The 26,112-nt window shown below is 39.6% G+C and overlaps 1 pseudogene; it reads left to right on the top strand.

Annotated features, from left to right (window-relative positions):
• LOC114619387 overlaps nucleotides 1–25,366 on the top strand; it is a 73,869-nt pseudogene extending 48,503 nt beyond the window's left edge.
• Nucleotides 25,367–26,112: the final 746 nt, after the last annotated feature.

Below are 26,112 nucleotides of genomic sequence, written 5' to 3'. Positions count from 1 at the left end.
ACTCCCACTTCCCCACCCTCAAAATTCCCACCCGCTGGGGCGTCCAGCCATCATGAGGTCAAGGATCTCATCTTCCACCTGTGCCCGGCAAGGCCCTCCACTCTTACATATTCAGCTGAAGCCCTGGATCCCTCCATAAGTGCTCCCAGGCTGGTGGTTAGGACCCTGGGAGCTGTGGTTGGTTGGTATTGTTGCTCTCCTCATAGTGCCACAAACCCTTTCAGCTCCTTCAGTCCTCACTCTAACTCCTCCATTGAGAACCTCATGATCAGTTCAATGGCTAGTTGTGAGCATCTGCCTCTGAATATGTCAGACTCTTGAAGGCCTCTTGCTTCTTCTAAACAAATTGTTCTGTTGGCCTGTTTTGTCTGCCTATATAGTCATATACTGATGAGGCTAAGGACGTGGACAGACGGGATTCTTACCAATCCCATGAGTCCTTACCTCTTCGAACAACATCTGTTCAGTGCTCTGTCTTTCAATGCAGCTCTTTCCTGTAGACCTGAGCTCTTAGATGCTCAGTAAGTGCACACTCTCCTTTTCCAGACAACATGTTCATAGGCTCAATATAGACCTTCAGCACTGATTTCATCATGTTTTCTTTCCATTTTTCCTCTCTCCTTTGGAAGCCCAGCTCATGATCTTAACCAAGTTAGAACTTGACAGTCCCTTTAATTTGGCTAAGCTACTGAGAGGCTTTCTCGTACCTCTAGTTTCTGATCTCCCCACTTTACACACAGTACATGAGGTCACTTGTTATTTCAAACCATTTCTCTTTGTCAAAAATGTAAACATTTTTCTGAAAAACGTTTCCTTGTTTGTAAACTTAAACTATCTTTTTGAAGGACTTAGGAAGTATCTCTTTGAAATGTAGTCATCAAGGAAAATAGTGCTACCACATAGCAGTTTGTCTGTATGGGAGAAGGCAATGGTGGTAGTGAACTTAATTTTTCTGATCATGTGTTAACTGTAGACATTAATGTGTTCAGTATGGCACTTTCACGCCTGTATCAAGCATGCACTAGCTATTGAACCCACTCTACCTCTCTCTTCTTTCACCTGTCCCTTACTTATGTCCTTTTTTCAGTTTAATCTGTTTGCTTGTTCATTTGGAGATATTAGTTGCCCCACAAGAAACAACACAGAGTCCTTGTCTTCTTGTAACTTATTTTATTTAAAAACCATGAGTAAGAATACTTGTGTCCATTTTCATTTCAAGGCAGAGAGTGAACAATATTCCATGGTATGCATATACCACAATTTCATTGTCCAGTGGCCCATTGATTGGAAGCATACACTGATCCCGAGTGTGAACCTCTGTGGATGGCACCACAAGAAACCAGGAAGGCTAATATTATTGTTGTGTGATGAAATAACTTTTTTGGGACATAATGCTAGGCATGAAATACTGGATTATAGGGCAGCTTTATGTAGAAAGTCCATACTGAACTCTATAAAGGCTTTACCTACAGAGTTAAACTGTGTAAGAGTTTCTTTTCTCCATACTATCACTATCATATATTTTTCATAGCATTTTGATAATAACTAGAGTGAGATGATTAGGTCTTGATATCTTCAGCTTTGGCCTTTGGGTTCAGATTTTTAATCCTGATAAAGATTTTATCTAAGTTTTAAAACTGCCTCAAGTTTAAGGAATAAGAATATTAAAGAATGCCTAACTTCTTCAGGTAATGGCAATCAAACACAGGAGGCCTTTGAGATGTAGCCACTTTCCTCTATAAAGTTTTGAGTACCCCAGGCTTCTGGTGAAATGAGTTCATCTTAGTCTGCTCTGCCAGTGCCCTTGAATAAACTCTTCTTGTTCTGATTTGGATTTGACAATAACTTGTTGAAGTTATTTTTTAAAAAAAATATTAAACTGTTTCCTTCTATTCATATATGTCTGTATCCCTCACTTCCTATTGTTGTAAACACAAGATTATACCTGATAGTTCCCATGATCTATTCCATCCACTACTAACCTCTGCCCTCCCTCTCTTTTCCTCACTTGTTTGTTCACCCCCACTCTTTATGATAAGAGCATCAGATGTCTGCACTGCACTGTTAAAGTAATAAAAGGTTGTATAGAAATGTTTCGTCTTTTAGGAACCTTTTTAATCACTGTTTGTTGGGTCAGGTTGTGTGGAAGTGATCCAGTTTGAACACCTTATCCGAGTATATACTCTTTCTGGCTTATTCATTTATTTTCAGGTGACATTCGATTTTACTTGAGGTACAAAGCAGCATTGAAACACTTGGGGCCACCTCTTCACTCTCATATTCATCCTCTGTGACCCAAGAGGAGTCTATTACTCTACTGGTGCTATGGGGCTCACTAAGATGATTTCAAAGGCAATGCTGGTCTGTGTCTTTCCTCTTCAGTCATGTATATAGCTCCTGGAGTGTGGACTAGACCTGACCCTACATTCAAATGCCTGCTTATACGTTCAGAGTCTGCCTTGCAGCTCAGCCTTTCCCAAGGGGTCCAGTAGTTTAAACTTAAAATATTTCTAGGGATATAGAAAGATGAAGAGATGCAGTGCCAGTTTATATCTAGAGTTAAACTACGTTTTTATCGTATATTGAGCTAAAAATGTTATTTTATTCTCATCTTCATTTTTATTTAAATCTTTTAGTTAAATATTGTAGAGAAAAACACATAACAAAATATGATATCTAGGCTTTGAAACAATCCCCTCACGTATGAAGGCAGGAACTTGAAAGACAAACCACATCATCATCATGAACAGCTTAGTCTACATCTAGATCCTTCTACTCTTTAGTTGTATGCATAGGGCTACACGTATGGTATGTTACTCACTGTATCAGCACTGAATCTATTAACTTCTAAATCTAGAGTCTAGGATTTAAGTATCTCTGCTGTTAACGTTTTTCTACAAAAGGATAGACTAAGAAGACAAGAAGGAAATTATGAAAGGCAGAAATCTTGTTATCCTTCTCAATCTATTCTTTCAAATTATTAATAGGCTACATCCTTCTTGCCTCTCCTTACTTTCTCCCTTCTTTTCTTTGGTTTCTGGATTTTTCATAGCACAAAATTAGCCACAATGAAATCATCACACAGGTGTCAAGTGTATCATTCCATACATAAAATTAAGTTCCATCCAAAGTAACATGGTCTTGGGTGGAATGTGAAGATTTTTGCACTAAAATCATCTGAAATTGCAGTTAATGTGCTTCCCACATTTGTCTGACATAGACAGCTAACACATATTGCTAAACTGGCAAACTTTTGCTTGCCTACAATGTCCAAAAGTACATAAGTGTGGGGGGAGAGGGGCAATAGATAAATGCTAACATGTTTATATTTTCCTTTGAGTACATCCTCTTGACTTACATAGATCTTTCCTTCCTGGTGTTTGCATTGGCTGTTAAAGTTCAACCTCCTGGGGCCAGCATTCATGATTCTCCCATGAGTTCTATTTTCCTCAGGCAAAGGCAGAAACTTCAATGAGACATTAGCATCTGAATAGGTCAGGAGGCCTGATATTTAAGCTTGCTAAGGATTTGTGATATTTATTCTTTTAATTATAAATCAAAGGTGTCAGAACTGTATTAGCAATTGAGGTTCACATATGTTATCTATGATTTCTTCTCAGGAATTAAGTTAAATCACCAGCAGATGTCCTACTGAAAAAAATAGTGTGTGTGCGTTTGTGTGTGTGTGTGTGTGTGTGTGTGTGTGTGTGAATGTGTCCATGAAGAAGATGATGTGATGAAGAACTCTTAATTTTTTCTGTGTTGAGGTGGAATATATAGCATGGTTAAACAAAATAGAACCTCCCTTTCCCTGCCACATATTTAGGTCAAAAGCCTTCTTGCCAAGAATTCATGAGAGAATATTCTGTTTATCTGGATTTTATCAGATTACCTTGTCTTCCACAAATTTTCACCTTTTAAAGATGATTGTATCTGAAGTCCCTAAATCCTGGGTTGAATATTAAGGAGAGATGAAAAGGAGATTTGTTCCACGCAGGCATTGGTAAGTTATTATCATGACTGCTGACAGCTTCATAGGCAATTATCAAATATTTTGTGGCATATATGATCTGCAGTGGAGCAATGCAAAAAAATGTAAAAGGCCTTATTTGCAAAAGAAAGTGTGATATATTAAGCAAATGTTGAATGTCATGCTGTAACAGCCATTTCTTTTGTAATGGCCGGTTCTGTTACTTTGTAATGGGCCATTCTGCTGCTCAGGTCCACAGGTCAGGGTCTAGCAAGAGAGAGAGTGGGGACGGAGAAAGGGCAAAAGAGGGGCGAGAGACACAAAAGATGGATACAGGACAGAGTCTGGTCAAGTCTCATCAAGTCTCTTCTTTATTCTTCTTTAGTCTCTTCTATTTTCTTTTAGTCTCTTCTATCCTCCTATATTCTCTTCTATAGAAAGGAAATCCTGGGTATTTATACCCTTTACCACGTGACTTGCCCTCATGGACAAGCTCAACTGAAGGCACTACATCACATGCCTTGTAGCCATGGATACCAGGTGCACCTTGCAGGTGGGGGCACTAAACAGTGTAACAAGATGTTTATCAGAGTGTGCTCAGCTGTTGGGGGCAGTTGAAAACAAGTCTCTTGTCAGGGTATATGGCTCGAGATGGCTGTAAAGATGATAGCCGCTTTCGGCTAAAAGTCGGCTCCCAACAGGTCCCCCTTTTTAAATTTGTTTTCAAAAGGGAAGGCTGGGAAAACTTATGGAAACCGTGCCTGCCTTAGGTTGGAACAAAGGACCCCAGCTTCCCTTTCCCATCTCTGGATACTCAACAGCCATTGGTTGAGCTCCTGTCTTAGGATGGTGAGGCCTCCCAGTTAGGAGCAAGGGTCTTGAGGTGTTCTCTTACCTGTCATTGACTGTCCAGCTTAGCACATAAGTTAGGGGTTAATTCTTGTCAGTCTTGATGACAGTGGTTTTAGTCCCCTACTTCCAGCCTGTAATAATGGACCTGTATGGGTTTCATTTGAATAACGTCTATCTGTTGTCATACAAAAGCCATCAGTTTGTTGAACAGCATGAACCTGAGAGGCAAGAGACTTAGCAATGCCTGAATGGTTAGTGCAAAAGCAACACTCTTTTTAAGGGCAGCACATAACTTCCTCTGTTGGATGAGTAAAAAGTATAAGCCTCTTCTATTCTGTAACACTATTTTCTAAATCTAATCTATATAAGTACAGAACTGATCATAGCTTTGATCTTAACAAAACAAGTAAGAAAATCCCTATCCCTGCCACAATCAATCTCAAACCTAAAACACAACTATAGTAACTATGGTAATGGGTTCTCTCTTGAGTTTAAACAATGTACCCCACTAAATCATAAATCAGGGAACCAAGAGTCTAATAGAGCCACCCTGGAGGCTCTGGTGGTGATGTCTTCTTCTGCACTGAGAACTTCCCAAGTCAGGTAAACTGGTTGATCTGCTCCTGTTTGAAGACAATTGTGAAACATCTTCATGTTTCCTGTAAAGAAAAAATACACTTCTCAGGGTGTTTCTCCTCCCTGGATTGTTATTATTGTCTATTTGTTTGATCAGTCTCTTTGGCAGCCATCCTGTGGCATCTGCCATTTGGGAATATATGCAGACAGAACCTCTTCCCCAGATAAGCACTGGATCTGGCCCATTCCAGGTTTCAGTTAATGGGTCTTTCCAGTGGACTGTTGCAAAATTCTTTTTGGTATTAGGATGCCAGAATCTATCTGCAGCAGATTTTCCTTCAGAATCCAAAGATTTGTGATTAGTAGGAATCAATGGGATTAACAATAGTTGAGCTATCCTCCTTCCTGTGGGAATGGTGACTATATTCTGTATTGCCTTGGCCATTACCTTAATCTCACCTTGATAATCATTGTCTATAACTCCAGGAAAAATTTGTAGTCCCTGCATAGTAGCACTGCTTCTTCCCACTATCAGGCCAAACACATTTGGATAGAATGGTCCAAACACTCCAGTGGGTAGGTAAGGCCTGAGGTCCCATTTCTGGGGTTAATACTGTGTGGGTGGCAGAACTGAGGTCCAGTCCTGCGCTTCCTGGTGTTGCTCGACTAAGTTCTGAAAGGGGTTGTTGTTTGCTGGTATGAAACTGACTGCCCCATAAGCCTGCTTTGGCTTGTATTGGGTTCGGGGCCTGGGGCTGGCCCCTGTTCCCGTTTTCCTGATTATGGGAAAGGGTGTTTCCTTGTGCATCTGTCTTGGACCTACATTCACTAGCCCAATGCCTTCCACGTTTGCAACATGGGAATAGGCCAGGCTGTTTTCTGGGCTTTCTTTGGGTTAACCCATTTTCTGCTTTGCAATATTTTGCAAAGTGTCCAGGCTTGACACATTTAAAACATGCCTTTTTGTCTCTACTTGCCAAAAAATCTCTTACTGATTGTCCTTGCATGGTGGCTGCCATAGCTAAGCCCTGTTGGTAGGAGGGCCCTATGTCAGAACAGAGTCTGATATATCCAGTAAGGTCTGTCTTTTTCCTATAGGGCCTAATGGCCACTTGGCAGGCAGAATTGGCATTTTCATATGCAAGTTGTTTCACATAATCTACACCTGCCTCTGCATTACCAAAAATCCTCCCTGCTGTTGTCATTAATCGATGAACAAAATCAGAAAATCGTTCGTCAGGCCCTTGTCTAACTGAGGTCAAAGATGCACCAGGGTCTCCCTTTACCGGGAGTTTGTGCAAGCCTTCATGGCTGCACTTTGAATTTGAGCGAATAAGCCTGGGTCATATTGCATCTGGTTATCACTAGAAGCAAATTGCCCTTCTCCTATTAAGGCATCAAAGGACCAACCATTACCTGCCTGAATGTTTCTAATGTTTCTTATTTCCAAATAAGATGGTCACCATCGCTAAGAACTGCTCTCACTAGTATCCCAATCACCAAGAGTCAGCCACTCCTCTGCAGCAGATTCTAAGATTGCAAGAGTAAAGGGAGCAGTAGCACCATATTGTGACACTGAATTTTTTAATTCTTTAATAATTTGAAAATTAACCCCTGTGTGATGTCTCCATGCAACCCCTTGAGCGTCTATAGTCTCTGATACAGGGAAAACCTTAACCTCTCCCTCCTCTGGCTGATCTGTGGCTGAACTAAAACCGGAGGACAGGGGCTGCCTTTGGACTCCAGGTTGAGGAACTAGAGGACCTGGGGGATTTTCCTTGCCCTCTCAAGACCTCTTCCCTGTCTTTAATTTTTGTAGCTGATTAATTAAGTCCTGATATCTTCTTCTAACTCTATTTGTTGTTTAAGGAGAAAAATTTGTTGTTTAAGAAGAGAGATTTTGTCCTATAACTCCTTTCTGTTATCTTCAACCACCATCTCCATAGCGGGAGCATCTGGAGGTGGAAGATCACAGGGAGGGTGTCCTTCGGGAAGAAGGCCGTTCAGGATCAAAATATTTGGCTGCCTTTTCCTCTAGGTCAGCACAATCTGGCTCTGAAAAATTGATTACTTCAACCTTTGGTCGTATTTTGGATTCTATGTGTTTCTTTTTCTTTTGGGCATGAAAGGCAACATTTAAACAGTGAAACAAAAGCAGACAATTGATACACGTAAACAGCAAGCAACAGAACAAAAACAGAGAGTTGAATTCAGGCTGACTTATTTCTTGCCCCATTATCATTACTATGACTTACTGGTCTCCACATGGCAGTTTCCTGCGGCAATCACCTCTGTTTCACTTCTGAATTTTCAGTTGACCCTTCTTCCAGTAATATCCCTCACTGGGTCCCTTGTTCTTGCTGCCGGGCATGGTGCCACTTTGTAAGGGCAGTTTCTTTTGTAACAGCCAGTTCTGCTACTTTGTAATGGCTTGTTCTGCTGCTCAGGTCCACAGGTCAGGGTTTAGCAAGAGAGAGTGGGGACGGAGGAAGGGCAAAAGAGGGGCGAGAGACACAAAAGATGGATACAGGACAGAGTCTGGTCAAGTCTTGTCAAGTCTCTTCTTTATTCTTCTTTAGTCTCTTCTGTTCTCTTTTAGTCTCTTCTATCCTCCTATATTCTCTTCTATAGAAAGGAAATCCTGGGTATTTATACCCTTAACCACGTGACTTGCCCTCGTGGACAAGCTCAACTGAAGGCACTATGTCATGTGCTTTGTAGCCATGGATACCAGGTGCACCTTGCAGCTGGGGGCACTAAACAGTGTAACAAGATGTTTATCAGAGTGTGCTCAGCTATTGGGGACTGTTGAAAAAACAAGTCTCTTTTCAGGGTATATGGCTCCAGATGACTGTAAAGATGATAGCTGCTTTCGGCTAAAAGTTGGCTCCCAATATATGCCATCCTTTATCTATATGCAGTGTTCACTGAGGATTTGTCATATACATAGCACCCAGGTCCACCTCACGCATGGTGCCTGTGTGTTATACAATGACTGTGCAGACAGAACAGATGACAAACACTTCCTCTTACTACTTGTGTCACACCTGACCTTTTCATTTGTCAAATGGGAATAATGTTACCTCTAGTTTATACTTATACCGTGGACAGGGACCCTTGAAGCCTCACTTTTTGACAAGCAAAATATCTTTGCTACTCTATCGAAACAAACTTAGCAGCACAGCAGAATTCTGAGGGTCAGAGAAAAAATTGGCAAAGCACTGCCAAAGACATGGCATAAAGAAACATGCAAACACAGATGTGAAGAATTATGGCTGATTTTGTAGCTCATCATAACAATGACATGGGGTAATACTTTCAAAATTCTAGACTGGAATTCAGGCTATAACATACACTATCAAATATATGTTGAATAACTTCTTAATATACTTTGCTCTTTTACTCAGTGAGACTGTGAAAAGTAGTGCATGTGTCAACACCAAAAGATGATGGGAAATTTTCCTAGAGAAAATGTCATTTAAGTGGCCTTGAAGGCATGTCAGATGGCATATGAGTTGCCCTTAAGGCATGGTGAGAATTGAATTTTGAAAATAAGTTAGAAACTAAGTAATCCTTCATTCTCAGCTAGAATCTCATAACCCTTTCACCACCTTCAGCCACGTGTCCCCAAGTATTTCTCCATATATTCTCCATATTACTGAAGGTAAAGACCAGGCTTTAGAAGAGAAATAATCACAAAGTTTATTAGGTTGCTTGACCTGAGACATTATGTCTGTCCCTGCCAGTCCTTTCCTAACATAGAATAAAGGGCTACAAACCTCATGGCCTGTATTTTTCATTTGGTCCATTTTTTTCTTATGTAAGGAAGTAAGGAAAACAACAATAGGGAATATCCATTGTACAAAGGCCAGATAATTTCATAAGTATTCCATATTAATAAATTAGGCTTCCGGGCCAATGCTATGACTGTAACAGTTAGTGTTATTATTATTCGATGTGAAACTTGAGGCACAGTGAAATGAAGTATCTTGTCCCAATTCACACATTTTGTAAGTGGTGATACTCAAGGCCTCCTTAGTCCTATGAGCAACTGTGCCTCAAGTTTTATCCATCCCAGGTCTCCATTTATTACAGACTCTAAGGTAGTATGTTTTGAGTTTGTAATTTCTTCAAACCAAATGAAAATTTGAATCAATATCAAAGTTTGAGAATGTTTAAAAACTCTCTCAGTGAATCACAGAATTGGGAATTATGGAACATCGTAGCTGGAAAAGATCATAAAGTGAATCTGATTTGCCTACCACTTTTTATAGATACAGAGACAGAGTAAAGTTTCATTTACGATATGTTGTGAAATATAGGCATTGGGTTAAAGCCAGTGAAATTTTTTGATTTTCACTGTCCCTATGTGAACTTAGAAACAGGACATTAGGAACTAGGAAACCTTCTGAGTGAATATTATTCATTTTATATATCACCAAAGTCATTGTAAATGTTAATGCTATATTTCCCCAGTTTGACTTTTCTTGTCTTTAAAAGCAATAAATTCATTTAATAATTATGTACTATTGTACAGTAAGAATTTATAATTCATAAAAAAATGTATGAAATATAAGGGCACACCTGGTACCACCATGCAGAGATAATAGCCTCTAACATATCATGCTGCTTTCTGTTTCTCCACTCTGAAACTTTCTTTTCGCAAAATAGTCTTCAGAGGAAGATCAGCCTTTTACATTTTATGTAACAGGAATGTTTCACAAGTCATTGAATGATTTGAAAACACAATTTAAAATGGCTCCATTGTGTTTCATTTCGTGGAGGCAATATCATCATAGAAATTGTTCACTTAAGGAACCTGCATGGCAAATATATTTCATGATGCTGGCTTGAGTATGATACCCTATGATTTGAAGCCAATGCAGATGTTCTTATCTCTGCTACATCTCGTTTGGATGACATCTGGGATGACTTAATTAAATTTTCTAAATCTTTAATGGAAAGATTATGAGGCTTCAGAAATATCCAGGTAATAGGTACTGTTTTTCCCCTCAGCTTAGACAAAATATAATCTACCCAGGTACAAAATGGTAGTCACAGAGGTGAGCCTACCAAGATCTCTTCATTTGCTACATCAAGCAAAGGTGACAAAACACAGAGAATAGCTAGATCTAACTTCTACAACTTCCCGTATAGCTTCAGTGTTCCTCCCTCTCTAGGAACTGAGTGTTAAGAAAGTTCTTATTATATTTTGCTTCCTTGCTGACCCTAGGCAGTGACAATTCTTTTTTTCCATATTTTTATTAGTTATTTTATTCATTTACATTTCAAATGTTATCCCCCATCCCAGTTTCCCCTCCACAAACCCTCATCCCCTCCCTGCAACCCTGCCTTTATGAGGGTGCTCCCCCACCTGCTCACCCACTCCCACCTCAGTGCCTAGCATTCTCCTAAGTTTGGTCATCGAGCCTCCACAGGACCAAGAGCCTCCTCTCCCATTGATACCAGATAAGGCCATCCTCTGCTACATATCCAGCTAGAGCCATGGGTCCCCCCATGTGTACTCTTCGGTTGATAGTTTAGTCTCTGGGAGCTCTTGGAGGTCTTGTTGGTTGATATTGTTCTTCCTATGGTGTTGCAAACTCCTTCAGCTCCTTCAGTCCTTGCTCTAACTTCTCCATTGGGGTCCCTCAGCTCAATCTGATGTTTGTTTGCTTGCATCCACATCTTTATTATTGGAAGAAACCTTGGGATTTGGGTCCTTCTCTATTCCTCTCACAACTGGAGGTCTTGGTGAAGCTTCCAGGTCTGCATGTCTGCTGACAGTTGCTCATCTCTCTGCTTGTCCAAGATTTAGTTAGGTTCCCCTGAGTGTTTCTTTGAATTTTATGATTGCCATTTTTAGATGTAGTTTGAACAAGGACCGTGCCATTACTCCAAAGACCTCCCCATTCTTGGTATCCAATCAAGTTCTTCATCTTACAGCGTCAATGACTGGATCTTTGACCAACCTTCATGAAAAATACTAGTTTGGATTTGATAAAAGTACCTTTCTTCCTTGAGACCTTTGTAGACGTTAACCCATAGGTCCTTACTGATTTCCCACCCCACTTTAGCCCATTGGTATATACCCTTTGCTGTTCATGTTTTCATAGTTCAGCCTAGTTTCTCTCTGTAAGTCTTTCAGAATAAGTTCTTTTGATCTATTCAGAAAACTGAAGTGGAAACTTAAAGATTCCTTGAAAGTCAGTTGTACTGGATGGCATTTTGCTGGGGCAAATACATGAAGAAGTATTCTCCTGAAGTGGACACATGTGAAAGACTAAGGCTGACTTGTAAAGGAACATTTGGCTGAAGCAGAATGCAGGAGAGATGATGTTCTGCTAAAGCATGCACATGAAAGGACACATGATGGAGGATCTTTTACTAACAATACCTATGTATTTATGAGCCTTACAATGAAAAGTTGAGCTCCATTTGTTGGGATTCCATAGAGAGAAATGCACTCAAAACCTTATGGTGGTATGGTACAGTTTCTTGCAGATTCCCAAGGATTCAGGCTGATTAACAGAGTGGTATCAGCTGAGACAAACATGCTGCGGGAAGACACATACTGAGGCAAGACCTGTGGAGTACACATGATGTTTGGACGCTATAAATAGGACTCAACAGAGTAATGGATCTGAGTTTGGCTTGTTGGTACAGCTAACTGTAAAAACCTTGTGGGTCTCGTGTCTCTACTGATCTTTGCTTCCCTGAGAGAGGCACAACCTAGAACTTTTCCTGAAGTCCCTCCTGGGTCCCCCTTGCTGACTCCTACCGAGACTGAGGTCTGGTTGTTCCTACTAGATAGTGCCACCACTGATTGATATTTGCTATACCAGTTCTGTTGAACTGGACTGCTGGTATATCTGTGAAGGATTTGCAAGTGGATCAAGCTGTCACTGTCTGCTAACCAATGAACTGAACTGCCGATTTCCAAGTGACACAGGCAAGAATTGCTCCAAAGAACCTTTCTAAACAGGTCCACTTTCCAATATTATTTCTTTTACACTATTTCTGGTGGGTGGTGGGCTATAAGAAAACTTAAAGCATTTAAGAACCATCACTAAAACTAGACTTTCAAAAAATTAAGCTTAGAGACAACAATTCTCTCTGACTTTCATCTACCTTCTACCTTCTCATCTTCTTTATCCTCCTTTTTCTCCAGCAGTGATGAGAGTCTTGTTTTCTGGATTTCTTTTTCTCTGACTGAATTTCCTTCCTGGATGGAAATCATTATTATGAGATACCTACCACTCTGCTGGAGAATCAGCCATGAAAAAAGAGATTGGCAGACTTTATATGCACAGCCTAAGGGGTTAAGCCCAAGGCCACTGTCTATTGTCTGCCCCATTTATTTCCTGTAAACATAATTAGATTCTCTTCTAAAACCTGTTTACATCAGGACTTTCATGTCACCATGAAGAAGAGGTTTAAGTATCAGTCCTCTAGCCTTCCCAGTTCCACAGTTTTATAGGCTGTATGCTCGTGTGAATATTACTAAATTTATGTTCTTTATCCTAGATTGATTTATTAACAACTTTATTTCAACAGACTTAAGGACTTGAACCTTTGTAGTGCTGAAAAAAATTTAGCATTGTGACACAGTGCTAAAGAGTAGTATGATTTCTGGCAAGAGGCACATCTTCAAAATCCAGGAAAATCTCCTTTGGATTAATTGAACATTAATTTTTGAAGAAAGCAATTACATTTTTACTGTAGAAAGTATAATATTATTCATAATTATGGATCAGATAAATTCTGGAGAAATTAACCAAAGGTATAAACTGAAGCAAAGCAGGTTACCTTTCAAAATGCCACAGAATCTACTTCATTCTCTTGTAGTTTCTCTATTTTAGGATTATTCATCCTTATCCTTGAGAAAAGTTGAGATAACTTTGATGAGTAAATGGTATGAACATATTTTAATTGCATGAGACAATTCTAGACATCTGAGCTATGTTATGGCCTTGTGTTTTTTTTTTGTTTGTTTTGTTTTGTTTTGTTTTTCAAGACAAGGTTTCTCTGTGTAGCCCTGGCTGTCCTGGAACTCACTCTGTTGACCAGGCTGGACTTGAACTCAGAAATTTGCCTGCCTCTGCTTCCCAAGTGCTGAGATTAAAGGTGTGCGCCACCACCACCTGGCTATTATGGCCTTGTTTTAACTGGCATACGTGCATAGTATCTACATAGTTACTTTATAAATATTAAACTTTGAGCCAGGCATGGTGTTGGTGTTAGTAATTTGCAGGTTGCTGTCTCCCCTCCCCCCTTCCCTTCCCCCTCTCTCCATGTGGTCATGGCCAGCCTCTACCCCCTCTACTCTTCTCTCTCTCCTCCTGCTCTCCCACTCTCTTAATAAATCTCCCCTGGTGGAACCGTCTAGTCTGCTGTGATCTGTCCCAAGCTGTGCCATGAAAATCCTTTCATTTGGTGCTGAAACCCGGGAAACGAAGACTTCAGGGACCCCCAAGACCTGTGCAGCCACTGGACCTCAGCTGCTGTGACCTGTACAGGATGGACACAATGCCACTGCTATACCATGGTAACTGCCCGCAAGGTCCCAAAAAGATTTCTTGAGCTAGAGCTAACCTTGTCCTTCCCTGAAGCTCTCTAGGACGGCTCCCCTTGGATGAGACACTTCTCCTCTCCTGTCGAGACAGTTTCTTGCTGCTGAGTACCCCAGGCCAGGCCTGGACAGACTGTTCTCTCTGCCTCAGGACCACCAGCTCCAAATGTAGTTTCCAACATGTTTCTTCCACAGGTGAGCCTTTACTGTTTTCTCCCAGGATCACCGGCTCTGCCCCATTATGTCTCTTCCAAGGGAAAGCCTTTTGCACCCTTTTCCCCTTCACCTCCTTCGTCATTTGCGGGTCGACTGTAACCTCAGTTCCAACTCCTTGCCTGGAAAGCTAGCAGGTCCAGGGCCCAGCTAGCTCCCCTTGCCTCCTCTGTGACTGGTCCCCTGGTTTGCCTGGTCCCTTCCCTCTGTGGTTCTTAGCTCTGCTCTGGGTCTTCCCCTTACATCCTGCTGCCTGGGACCTAAAGTGAGTGACTAACGTTGGGGTGATATGGGACATGCTTGCTTTTTTTTACTCACTGCTGCCAGAGACACTGGGCAGCAGCTTCTCCCAGCTGCTAACAGGAAGTCCCGCCCTGCTGCTGCCAGCAGACCTGCCCATGACATCTGTGGCTCCCAGCTCTAACCCATCAGCTATACCATATGCCACTGTTGCCAGCTTTCTTATTCTTGTCTTAACCAAAATGCTTCTTTGCTAATACAAAAATGTGCTTTTCTCTTCCTACACAACCTGCCAAAGTTACTTAAGACTCTTTCCTAACCTGTTCTGATAGATAGATTTTTATTCAGTTACAACCAATCCTTATGGTTCTCAATCTTGTCAGAAGTCTGCTAATCATATATTTTAAGTTTATGGCCGACAGAATACCCAAAGCCTCTAACAGTTAGCCCAAGATTGTTTCAGAAGACCTGAATGCTGGACTCCTAAAACTTACAGCCCGGATTGTATGTGGACAAACACAATGGGATACCCTGAGTCAAATGACTTGGCTAAATCAAGGTAAGTCATTTCTCATGTCATATGTATCCATTCCACAGAAAAAAGCCATGTGGCTTCTGCGCTTAGAAGCCAGACTGACTTCACCCAAGAGACTATGGAAACCATGGGAACTGTTGGCTAGAGGACTCTTTTAAAAATAATATATAACTGGTAGATTGTTGTTTTCTCTTTATCAGACTTCTGACTACATTGACAGCTAAGTTTTCACAGATTTTATCTGTTACCTCATTACCTAAACTCAGTTGAAAGACTACTTGTGTTAATTCATGCTATTATCTCTTTTGTAAACTTATAAGCTACAGGAAACCCGCTCAGATCTATCTCTCATGGATGCCATCCAGATAAGTACATCTGCCTAAAATTCCCACTCACTACCTATTACAAAGGGTAGGATCCCTCTGGGTTTCAAATGTACATCTTTTTTTTTTTTTTTAAAAAATTCTTTCTCCAAGTGTTCTTAATCTTATTTCCTACATCTTGTCAAGTCCAGGTGCATTCAAACAGCTCCAGAGAAGCAACCTTCAGATGCTCCATCTCCTGCCACACACACAGCTGCTTCTACTGGACCTGTTCCTTCTGGCCTATCTTCAGATGGCTCACTCCATAGACCCTGGACATCAGAAAACAACCAGTTCTCCTAAGACTGGACAAACATCTCTCATTCTTCTAGGTTCTCCTTAAAGACATGTTGCCCCCAATGCCAGCAGGAAGTAGCCAGATTTCACCACAACCCTATTCCTGCTTCACCGTCACCTCTTTCTAATTTTTCTTTTTAATTAAACCAAAACGTGAGAATGTTAGTAATCTGTTAAAACTCTACCTCCACACTCACCTGGCAATAGCCAGGTATGCTCCTCCCCAGAGTTACCTGGCAACAGGCAGGTAGGCCTGCCCACTATAAAAGGGGCTGCTTAGTCCCTTCTCTCTCTCTTGGCTCCTCGACCCAGTGCCTGCAGGTTGTCCTCTCCCCTCCCCCTTCCATTCCCCCTCTCTCCACGTGGTCATGGCCAGCCTCCACTCCTCTACTCTTCTCTCTCTCTTCCTGCTCTCCCACTCTCTTAATAAACCTCCCCTCATGGAACCGTCTAGTCTGCTGTGATCTGTCCCAAGCTGCGCCATGAAAATCCTTTCAGTTGGCACACACTTTGGGAAGGTACAAGCAAGAAGATCTCTGAGTTCAAGGCCAGTCTTGTCTACAGAGTGAGTTCCAAGACAGCTGGGCTACACAGAGAAATTCTGTCTCAAAACAAAAAACAAAAAAGAAACACTAAGCCATAAATGTATAAAAACATGTATAGAATTAGCTGTATATTACAATCTCTAAAAATTACACTTACAAATAAGTAGTGCTATTTTATCATAGCATAAAGTCAAAGGATTGACTGATTGGTCAAGAGATAGAATGGCAGAGTGCAGACTCAGAAAAAGCCCACCCTAGGCCCCAAGGAAAATAAATCAGAAAATTTTTTTAAAAAAGAAAGACTGGCAATTGGTATTTTTTGATGAGGCTGGGTAGTCTTTGAAATTATAGCCCCTGGGCTCTTTATTTGGGTCTTGGCTTTATCGCTCATTGTTCAGCATTTACTAGGAAACTTTTGTTCTCAGGCTTAGCTTCCAGTTTTGCCAGGATGTACAGATACTTTTGTTTGCTTAAGCCTGTGACCCGAGTAGCTGCCTAAAGAATAGAGCTCTCTCACTCCTAGCTCCTCTCACTATGAATTAGAAGGTAGATTTTTGTAAGTGAATGTTCCATTTGTGATTTTCTTTTGCTTTAAATTAATGAGGATTTACATTCTGCACAGTTTAGACCTCAAGGCTACTAAAGGATAAATGCCCCAGCAGGGAAGAATAGTTAGTAAATTCACTCACTATTGGTTTAGATTTAATAAGGCTTTCTGCTTCTTCTCACATGTGTGAGTTAAGGAAGAATTACTCATTTAGGCTGAGTTTAGCATCCTTGTCTGGAATTCCAAGAGAGTTTCCTGTATTATTAAGCCAATGAGGCAAGGAACGTCTATTCCCTAAACAATTAGCTTTCGTAAATGAAGTGTAAGAAGAAAGGCAATCCACGGAATTCATTATTTGTTCTTCCTGGGTGCAGACATTAACTAGCATTAAGGCTCCGTGATTTGTGACATATGAGGTGTAATTCAAAAGGAAGAGACTAATGGCTTCTAGTTACTCAAGAAATCAATCACAAGCCTTTATAGTTACACCCTAACAATCATTCCTCTTCATGGAGGAATGAATTTGTACCCTGGAAGTAAAAAACTATGGACCCCATAGGTTTTATATTTTTCCCATACTATTCTCGACAATTTATAACTGCCATTTGTAATTCTCAGTTATCAATATCTTTTATGACCCATTGCTTGACTTATATGTTTTTACAGAAGTATCCAGATGCCACAATAGTGAAAACCAGTCATCTCTCAAATAGTGTAATTCTACTTCAGTAGCTATGTCGGAACCTATGGTTACAGTAATGATTCAGTCTATTGTGTGTACTTTGCTTCAGGAATTACAACTGAGCTTTCTTCAGGTTCCGTTCCTCGACTCAGCCAAGAAAATTACCTTTAGCCAAGAAAACGGAGTACTTTCAACAGTTTAGGCAGTGACAGGTTTTTTTGTTTTGCTTTTTGTTTTTTTTGTTTTTTGATAAAAGTATTACAATGTAAGGCTGAAATGTTTTAGAAAACATGGCACCAAGAATCTTAAGTGAAAATATTATGTTACTTGTTAGAATCTTGAAATTATGAAATTAGAAGAGTAGATAAATGAGGCTAGAGCAGTGGCTCAGTGCTTAGAGCACTGGCTGCTTCTCCAGAGGACTGGGCTTCAGTTATTAGCATCCACCTGGAAACTCGCAACAGTCTAAAACTCCAGTTCTAGGAAATCAATCCCATATCCTATTTTGCTCACCTGCCCTGAGCTCTGGGTGATATATATATATATATATATTTTCAAGTAAAATACCCATACACATAAATGAAATTAAAATTAAAAAGTAAAAGTACGTGTTACTGAACATGTTACTGTACATGTCAATTACATATTTTATCTGAATGTTAATTTTATAACATACATGAAAAATGTCTGTTGCTAATGAGTATAAATACATAAGTAAATACTGAATTTGATAGGCATATGAACTCAACATTTTGAATGAATTTTGAATTAGAAGTTACTGGAGACCTCATATGAGCCACAATGCCTTAATACTTGTTTTCCTCTATACAAATGGTAATAGAGATGATTTGCAAATATAATAAGCACACGGGATGACTTATGACAGTGCCTGAGGCATTGGAATGACATTGTATTTGTTCTTTATAATATAATCATCATCATGATTAATAAATAAAGCCTTTCAAAACATTTAAGTCATAAGGTAACTGAACAGAAAGGCATAGTAAAGAGACTTAATTCTAAATTCTAAAGATATGTCATGGGTTTTGTCTTAGCTTACTCAAACAACATATAGTAAAATATTCAAAGAAGAAAATGATATAACTCGTCACTTGTTTGAGATTTTCTGTTTCCTTATTCTTAGTCACTCATGTTTGGTTTGTAATAATAACCTCCAAATCAAATGAGAACATGTTTGAATTCCTTAATATATATATATATATATATATATATATATATATATATATGCACAATCTATATTTGCTTATGGTTGACTGCTTAGCAAATGTTATCTTACTTAATTATTTATGTTTTATTCTTGTAACAATCTTATGGATATTAGACACAGAAATAAAAACACCCAGATTTTAAGGGCTTTCTCGGTCACCAGAATAAATCTTGAGGCTATATGGTAATGTGTTTAACATTGAGGTGCTGTACATTAAAACTGTTTATTTTGTTTTTGGTTCAGCTAAGCTGTTATTAGTTCACGAGGCCCTGGATTGATTAGATTGTGTCTTTGCTGTACACATGGCTACCTGATCCTATTTTTACTTTGTTTATAGTAAACAGAAAAAACTATCAGTGTTTTTCCAAGGATTCAATGTTGACCCATCTAAGTGGTTTTTTATAAATAATTACCTGCCTATTTCTCATAAATAAATGGAAGATTTTAGTGATGGAATTTAGAGGATATTGGTGATTTGTATCTTATTTTCCCAGGAGTCAGAATGACAACTCTCCAAAGCTTAGAACCTGAAACTTCAAGCCAGTAAATGGAATACAGAAGAAACGGTTAGAAGCAAAAGAAGGTAGTTCACTAGCTTAAAGGTCATTTGTGATCCACTAAAGCTTATAAAGTTGTTACGATCTGAATTGTACCATAAGAGTGACTATATGAAAATTTATGAGTGGTCTAATTTTACCTGAATAGCTGTTTGGTATCCAAATATGGCTAGTGAACTGAGCGCTAGAAAACATAGAACTCTTAAAATTCTCACGTTTCTGTAATTTTTATAAAAGTTTTGAACAGAGTGACTTGCCAGGTGATAAGTAGCTTGGTAGAGAATAGAAGATCAAAATAAAAATTTACCTATAGCCTTTATTGAATATGTATCAGAATGCAGTCTCCTGTGAGATCAAAAATGCAGTGAGGTAAATACCTCAACAAGGTGCTTTTGTTGTTGCTTTGGGTTTTATGCAGAACCTTTTAGTCTTTCATTATATTCAGTCTTTCCTGGCCAAGAAAAAGCCGAAAATTGAGAAGCCAAAGGCCCAAAAGAAGAACAATCAGGACAGCTGTTAAATTCAGAACTCACAGAGCCAATTTCCTTTTAAAAAGTAGCAAGAATTGGGAAGCAAGTTAAAAACATATATTTTGTATCATGAAATTAACTAGGATAGTCACAGACTTATAATCAATCGATAACCATTTTATTTTTTCCATAACTTAATCAGAACAGACCCAATTACCTAGAGCAATTAAGAACCAACATTTTCGAAGTAGCTAAATAGATTTCAATAAATATAAGAAACCCTAAAATCCATATAACTCTGTTAGCTATTTACATTTATACATTTCAGTGGAATTTCTATAATTTAAATCAACTTCAAATAAGTGTGTTGGTTTTATGATAAAACAGAACCTAATTAACTGAACTTTACAATTGTCTCTAGAATATAATGAGAACAGTTAATCATCTGTTGTAAAAAAAATAGTAAAAATTATTTATTTCTATTTGGGAATCGTATGTCTTGTGTCCCTTCACATAGTTTTTGTATCTTTCCTTTTGTGACATATAATTTTGTTTCTTCAAATTTTTATTAAACATTATTTTGACTTCTTCACAGTATGTGAAATGAATTGTTACATCTTGTTATACCTTAGTGTACTGGGTCCAACCTCTAAAATCAAAGCAAGCAATAAACTACTACTATTACCACCAGCACCACCACCACCACCAGCCTCAACAACAACAAATATACCACCATCACCACTACCACCACCAACAAATATACCACCATGCCCACCACTACCACCACCACCAACAGCCTCAACAACAGCAAATATACCACCACCAACAACAATAACAATTACACTACTACTACCACCACCACCAAACTCTGTCTGTAGCTATGTGTAAACCATTCCCTTACATGTGGAGAGTGATGGTAAGAAAGAGAAGTCCACTTTTAATAGAGCAGAAGTTCAGGGCGCTCAACCCTGGAAAGTAAAGACTGTATAGAATGTAAACTTTGACTACCAAGTTCTGAAAAGTAACTATGAGCAACTTTGAGAGTTTAAACTACAAAAATTAGAACTTTGTAGGATTACATCTGGAAAATCAACTACATACTCAGTAAATATCAGAGACAGAAAAAATAAAACCCTTAGGTTTCCAGTACTAAGAGGAAATGGCAGTATTTTAGACAAAGCTAAACTGTGGTCTATTCAACAAGGATTCACAGGGCTGAAAATTCTGCACTGTTATCAAAGCCTTATTGACATGGTAGGATGGATAAACTTAATACCAACCTACTGAATAGCCCTACCCCTTAACAAAAGAAAATATAAATCGAAAAACCTTTAAGAATACCTGTTGTCTTAGTCAGGATTTCTGTTGCTACAGAAAACATAACCAAGAAGAAAGTTGGGGAGGAAAGGGTTTATTCAGCTTATACTTCCACACTGCTGTTCATCATCAAAGGAAGTCAGGATAGGAACTCACACAGGCCAGAAACTTGGAGACAGGAGCTGATACAGAGGCAATGGAGGGGTGTCTTTTGCTGCCTTACTTCCCCTGGCTTGCTCAGCTTGCCTTCTTATAGAACCCAGGACTACCAGCCCAGGGATGGCACCACTCACTATGAGCTCTCCTTTATTGATCACTAATTGAGAAAATGCCTTACAGCTGGATTTCACGGAAGCATTTCCTCAAGGGAGTCTCATGTCTCTGCAATAACTTCATCTTGTGTCAGGTTGACACACAAAACCAGCTGGTACACCTGTTCAAGAGACACATGTTCAATAATATCTAAAACACTGTCATAATGTGGAATATCAAACAACAATTCTAGGACACTACTACAGAGATACTTTCATTTTACGTTTTCAAAGTACATAAAAATCTAAGAATAAAACAATTCCTGAAGGTGACAGAAAATACAAACATCTTACCTATGGTAAGACGATTGGAATCACATTTGACTTCTGTGGAAGGAAAAGAGGGGTGGGAAGGAATAGACATGATGGAAGAAAGAAACCATCATATAAAACTCTGTATTTGGTGAATCTATATATCAAAATTGAAAGAGCTATAAAAACTTTCTTAGGTAAATTAATTAATTTCTAGAAGACTTACTGAGCATTCAAAGTTTAAGCGTTCAGAGATCACATAGGGATGGTCTCAGGGAATAGCAGAGAGTAGGCTTTGGTGTGTAGTTGAAACTAAACTTAGGATGGATGAAAAGGCCTTATGAGAACCCACTGGTTAGAAACCTAATTTTAAATGAAAGCTTACAAAATACTTTAAAACAACTTAGAATGGAATTACTCTGCATCATATGGCAGTGTATCTGTCAGAAGACAGGTTATTAAACAGAAACGCTGCATGAGGTGGACTAACACCGTATGAGCTGCTAAGGAGGGATGCTGTAGAATTCTGAGAAACATCATAGGATACATCCATTCCCCTTGGTTACTAATGTTAACTAAGTAGTGAATCTCTAAAGCCGAAGTCATCGCATACACTGTCTCCATGGAATAGAGAAATCAGTCTCAAACAAACTAGGAAACTATCTGCAGGCTGGCATTAATAAAGCAAGAAGATGATCCTGAATACTGGGAGAGTAAATATATCAGTGTTATTTTTGTGTCCTGAACCCAGTACATGTCAGGCCCAATTTCCCAGACAAGGTTTGCTGCCAAATGCTGGATTCGATTCAAGGCTTTTTCCACAAGTGGAAAATTTGAAAAAAAGAAACCACACACACACACCTCTCTCTCTCTCTTTCTCTCTCTTTCTCTCTGTCTCTGTCTCTGTCTCTGTCTCTCTCTCTCTCTCTCTCTATCTGTATCGTCTATCTCTCTATATCTATATACATATATTCATAAAAATCAAATCAGCCCAATATGTACCATAAGAACAATCACTAAAATCTCTGAGTTTTTAATCACTGGAAATTTATATTCCTGGGCCACTTTGACCCATATTGCACTTTGATCAATTTAATTTTCATATTCTCTTGTGTTCATACTTCTTCCTTTCCATGGATAGTTTGCCTTACCAAGGTAAATTTTCCCATCTGGGTGAATTCATCCACATCATTGTGCTATTGCAAGGATACAGACCGTAGAGACAGGGTTAAATGAGTTTTAACCTTTATTTCATCTTGTCTTAGATGTGAGATTAGGTACATATTTGAGATTCCTAATAGCGATTGGGCTCTTGGATGAGTGGCCTTTATTGGCTTGTGCAGAGCCTATCAGGACCCATGTCTTCAAGGAAGACTGGTATTGCCTGTTCTAGCAGCTATAAATTTCCAATAGTTTCAGAGCTAGAAGCTGTCCTTAGAGATCCTGATTTTAAAAATATAAATCACATAATTGTACATTATGAAGTAAACCTCTCAAAATGTCAAATGAAATATGGAAAGTAGGATATTGTGAACTGAAAAGTTATTGAAATAGTGTCCACTTAAGTAGGCTGTGTGTATACATATACATGCATATATATATATATATATATATACATATATATATATATATATTATACATTATTTATGTGGACATATATGTAAATATTACATACAATATATGAATGTTTGTAGACCACAAAAGTAGAAAAGAACCTCTGATGGCTTTAAAGAGAAATATTTTCCCATACGACCCTGTATTTGAATCCTTGTTCCTTAGTTGGTATTGCTCTTTGGAAGGGTGGGGTTATGTTATTGAATTTTTAGGACAAAGAAGATTACTGGAGGAAGTAGCTCACTGAGAGCTGCACTTCAGAGTTTATGAGCCTTTGTCCCACTTCCATCTTCCTATTTGTTTCCTGGTGTGCTGACAGATTTTGCAGCCAGGTTCCCGCTCTGGGTTACAGATGCCTCCCTTCCCCCTGACATTATAGTCTCTAAATCTCCAAACAGTAAGCCAAAATAAACTCTTTCCTCTGATGTTGATTCTTGTCCTCATTTTAACACAGTAGCAGAATAATCAATGGTCTATTTGGGGGTAGGGTGGGGCCAGACAGAGAGTGAAAGGAGAAGGTAAAGGGGAGAATGTGGTGAAAATACCATGTTTACCCATGTGAAATATCACCATGTAACCACTCTCTGTGCAAATCCTAAAGAAGACAGACAAGAGTACATTATAAAAAAAACTTGAATCAAAAATTCATTTGGAAAAATATATCAAAAGCACAAAATCTTGTTTATCCTTATTTATTATTGAAATCCAAAGTCAATAAAAATGAAATGTTAAAGAGAAAATTCAGTTAATAAAAGAAAAATATTAATAAAAAATTCAATGTAATTCTCATAATTACAATAAAATTCTTAGTAGTTTTTTAGTACTTGAGAAAACAATCTTTAAAAATTTCTTGAAAATAACAAAGGATCCAAATGGCCCCAGCTACTCTTTGTAAAAGAGGAATGACAGGATCAAACACTCCTAAGCATCACTATGGGAACAATAATAAAGAATAAAGAATGCCCTGCCTTCAATAATATATGGGAAATGCTAATAAGACTCATAGGTTGCTCACACTCTGCTGCCAGCTTACCTTGCACTTCTTTTTACTGCTCGGTTGCTCAGTCCTTCACTGATTGGATTAGAAGAGGAAACCATCACACTCCTCACTGACAATGGCTCTGGCATGTGCAAAGCTGGCGTTGCTGGTGACAGCATCCCCAGGGCAGTGTTTCCTTCTGCTGTTGTCATGGTGGGCATGAGCCATAAAGATTCCTACTTGAGTGATGAAGCCCAGAGCAAGAGGGGAATCCTGACTCTGGAGTATTCTACTGAGCATGGCAGTGTCACCAACTGGGATGACGTAAATGAGATTGGGCACCATACTTTCTACAGTGAACTGCATGTAGCCCTTGGGGAGCACCTGGTGCTTCTGTCTCCCTGAATCCCAAAACTAATAGAGAGAAGATTATGCAGATAATGTTTGAAACGTTTAATACCCCAACCATGAATGTGGCCATTCAGACTGTGCTATCCTTATATGCATCTGGGTGCATGACTGACATCGTCATGGAATCTGGTGATGGTGGTCACACATATAGTGCCTATCTGTGAAGGCTACGCCCATCCCCATGCCATCTTATATCTGGACCTGACTGACCAGTACCTGACAGATTACCTCATGAGGATCCTGTCTGAGCAGGGCCACAGCTTTGCTACGGCTGTTGAGAGGGAAATTGGTTGTGACATTAAGGAGAAGATGTGCTGCGCTGCTATATTACCCTAGATTTTGAACAAGAAATGGCTACTGATGCATCCTCCTCCTAGGAGAAGAATTATGAGCTGCTTGATGGATAGGCAGGTGATTACCATTGGCAATACGCAATTCTGTTGTTCAGGGGTACTCTTCAAGCCTTCTTCCCTGGGCATGGAGTCCTATGACACCCATAATATCACCTTCAATTCCATCATGAAATGTGATGTGGATATACACATGAACCTATATGCCAATTTAGTGCTGTCTGGTGGTACCACCATGTAGCCAGGCATTGCTGACATGACAGGATATAGGAGATCACAGCCCTAGTATCTAGCACAATGAAGATTATTGCTCTCCCTGAGGATAAGAACTCAGTCTAGGTTGGCAGTTCCATCCTGGTCTCACTGTCCACCATCCAAAAGATGTGCATCAGAAAGTAGGAGAATGGTGAGCTGAACCCTTCCATTATCCACCACAAATGCTTCAAGGAGGACAGAGTGAGCAGATGCCAGGTATTTGCTACCTGAGCTGATTCTGAAGTATCCATTTGCCCTGTAAAATGTACACACCTCATGAACTTGAGGCAGGAAAGCTCAGAAACCCACGAGAGAACAAAACACAACTGGCAAAACAAAAAACAATGAAATGAATCCTAATGATTTTTGTGATTTATATTCATAGATTAGTACTTGAACAGTCGTCACCACAGGGCCATTATCCAGCAACCAAAGGGAGCAGATGCAGAGACCCACAGTCAAACACTAGACAGAGCCAAAGGAACCTAGCATAAGAAGGAGAGAAAGGATTGTAGGAGCCAGAGGAGTCAAGAACACCCAAGGACAAAGCCCACAGAGTCAAGTAAGCTCATAGAGTTCTCAGAAACTGAAGTAACACACATAACCCTGATGGATCTGATCTAGGTCCTCTGAATACTTTATAGTTGTGTAGCTTGGTATTCCCATGGGGCTCCCAACAATGGAATTAGGGTATGTCTCTTATTGTTTTGCCTGTGCTTGAAATCCTTTTCTTTCTACTGGGTTGCCAGGTCCAAGTGATATGCCTTTACTGTATCTTGTTAGGCTAAGTTCAGTGGATATCACCTGGAGGTCTGCTCTCTTCTTATTTTTTCTGTCTGTCTGTCTGTCTGTCTGTCTGTCTGTCTGTCTGTCTGTCTCCTCTCTCCTCTCTCTCTCTCTCTCTCTCTCTCTCTCTCTCTCTCTCTCTCTCTCTCCCTCTCCCTCTCCCTCTCCCTCTCCCTCTCCCTCTCCCTCTC

The sequence above is a fragment of the Grammomys surdaster genome, unplaced genomic scaffold (assembly GCF_004785775.1).
Source record: "Grammomys surdaster isolate TR1022 unplaced genomic scaffold, NIH_TR_1.0 150, whole genome shotgun sequence".
Lineage (NCBI taxonomy): Eukaryota > Metazoa > Chordata > Mammalia > Rodentia > Muridae > Grammomys > Grammomys surdaster.
This window is presented reverse-complemented; position numbering and strand designations above follow the sequence as displayed.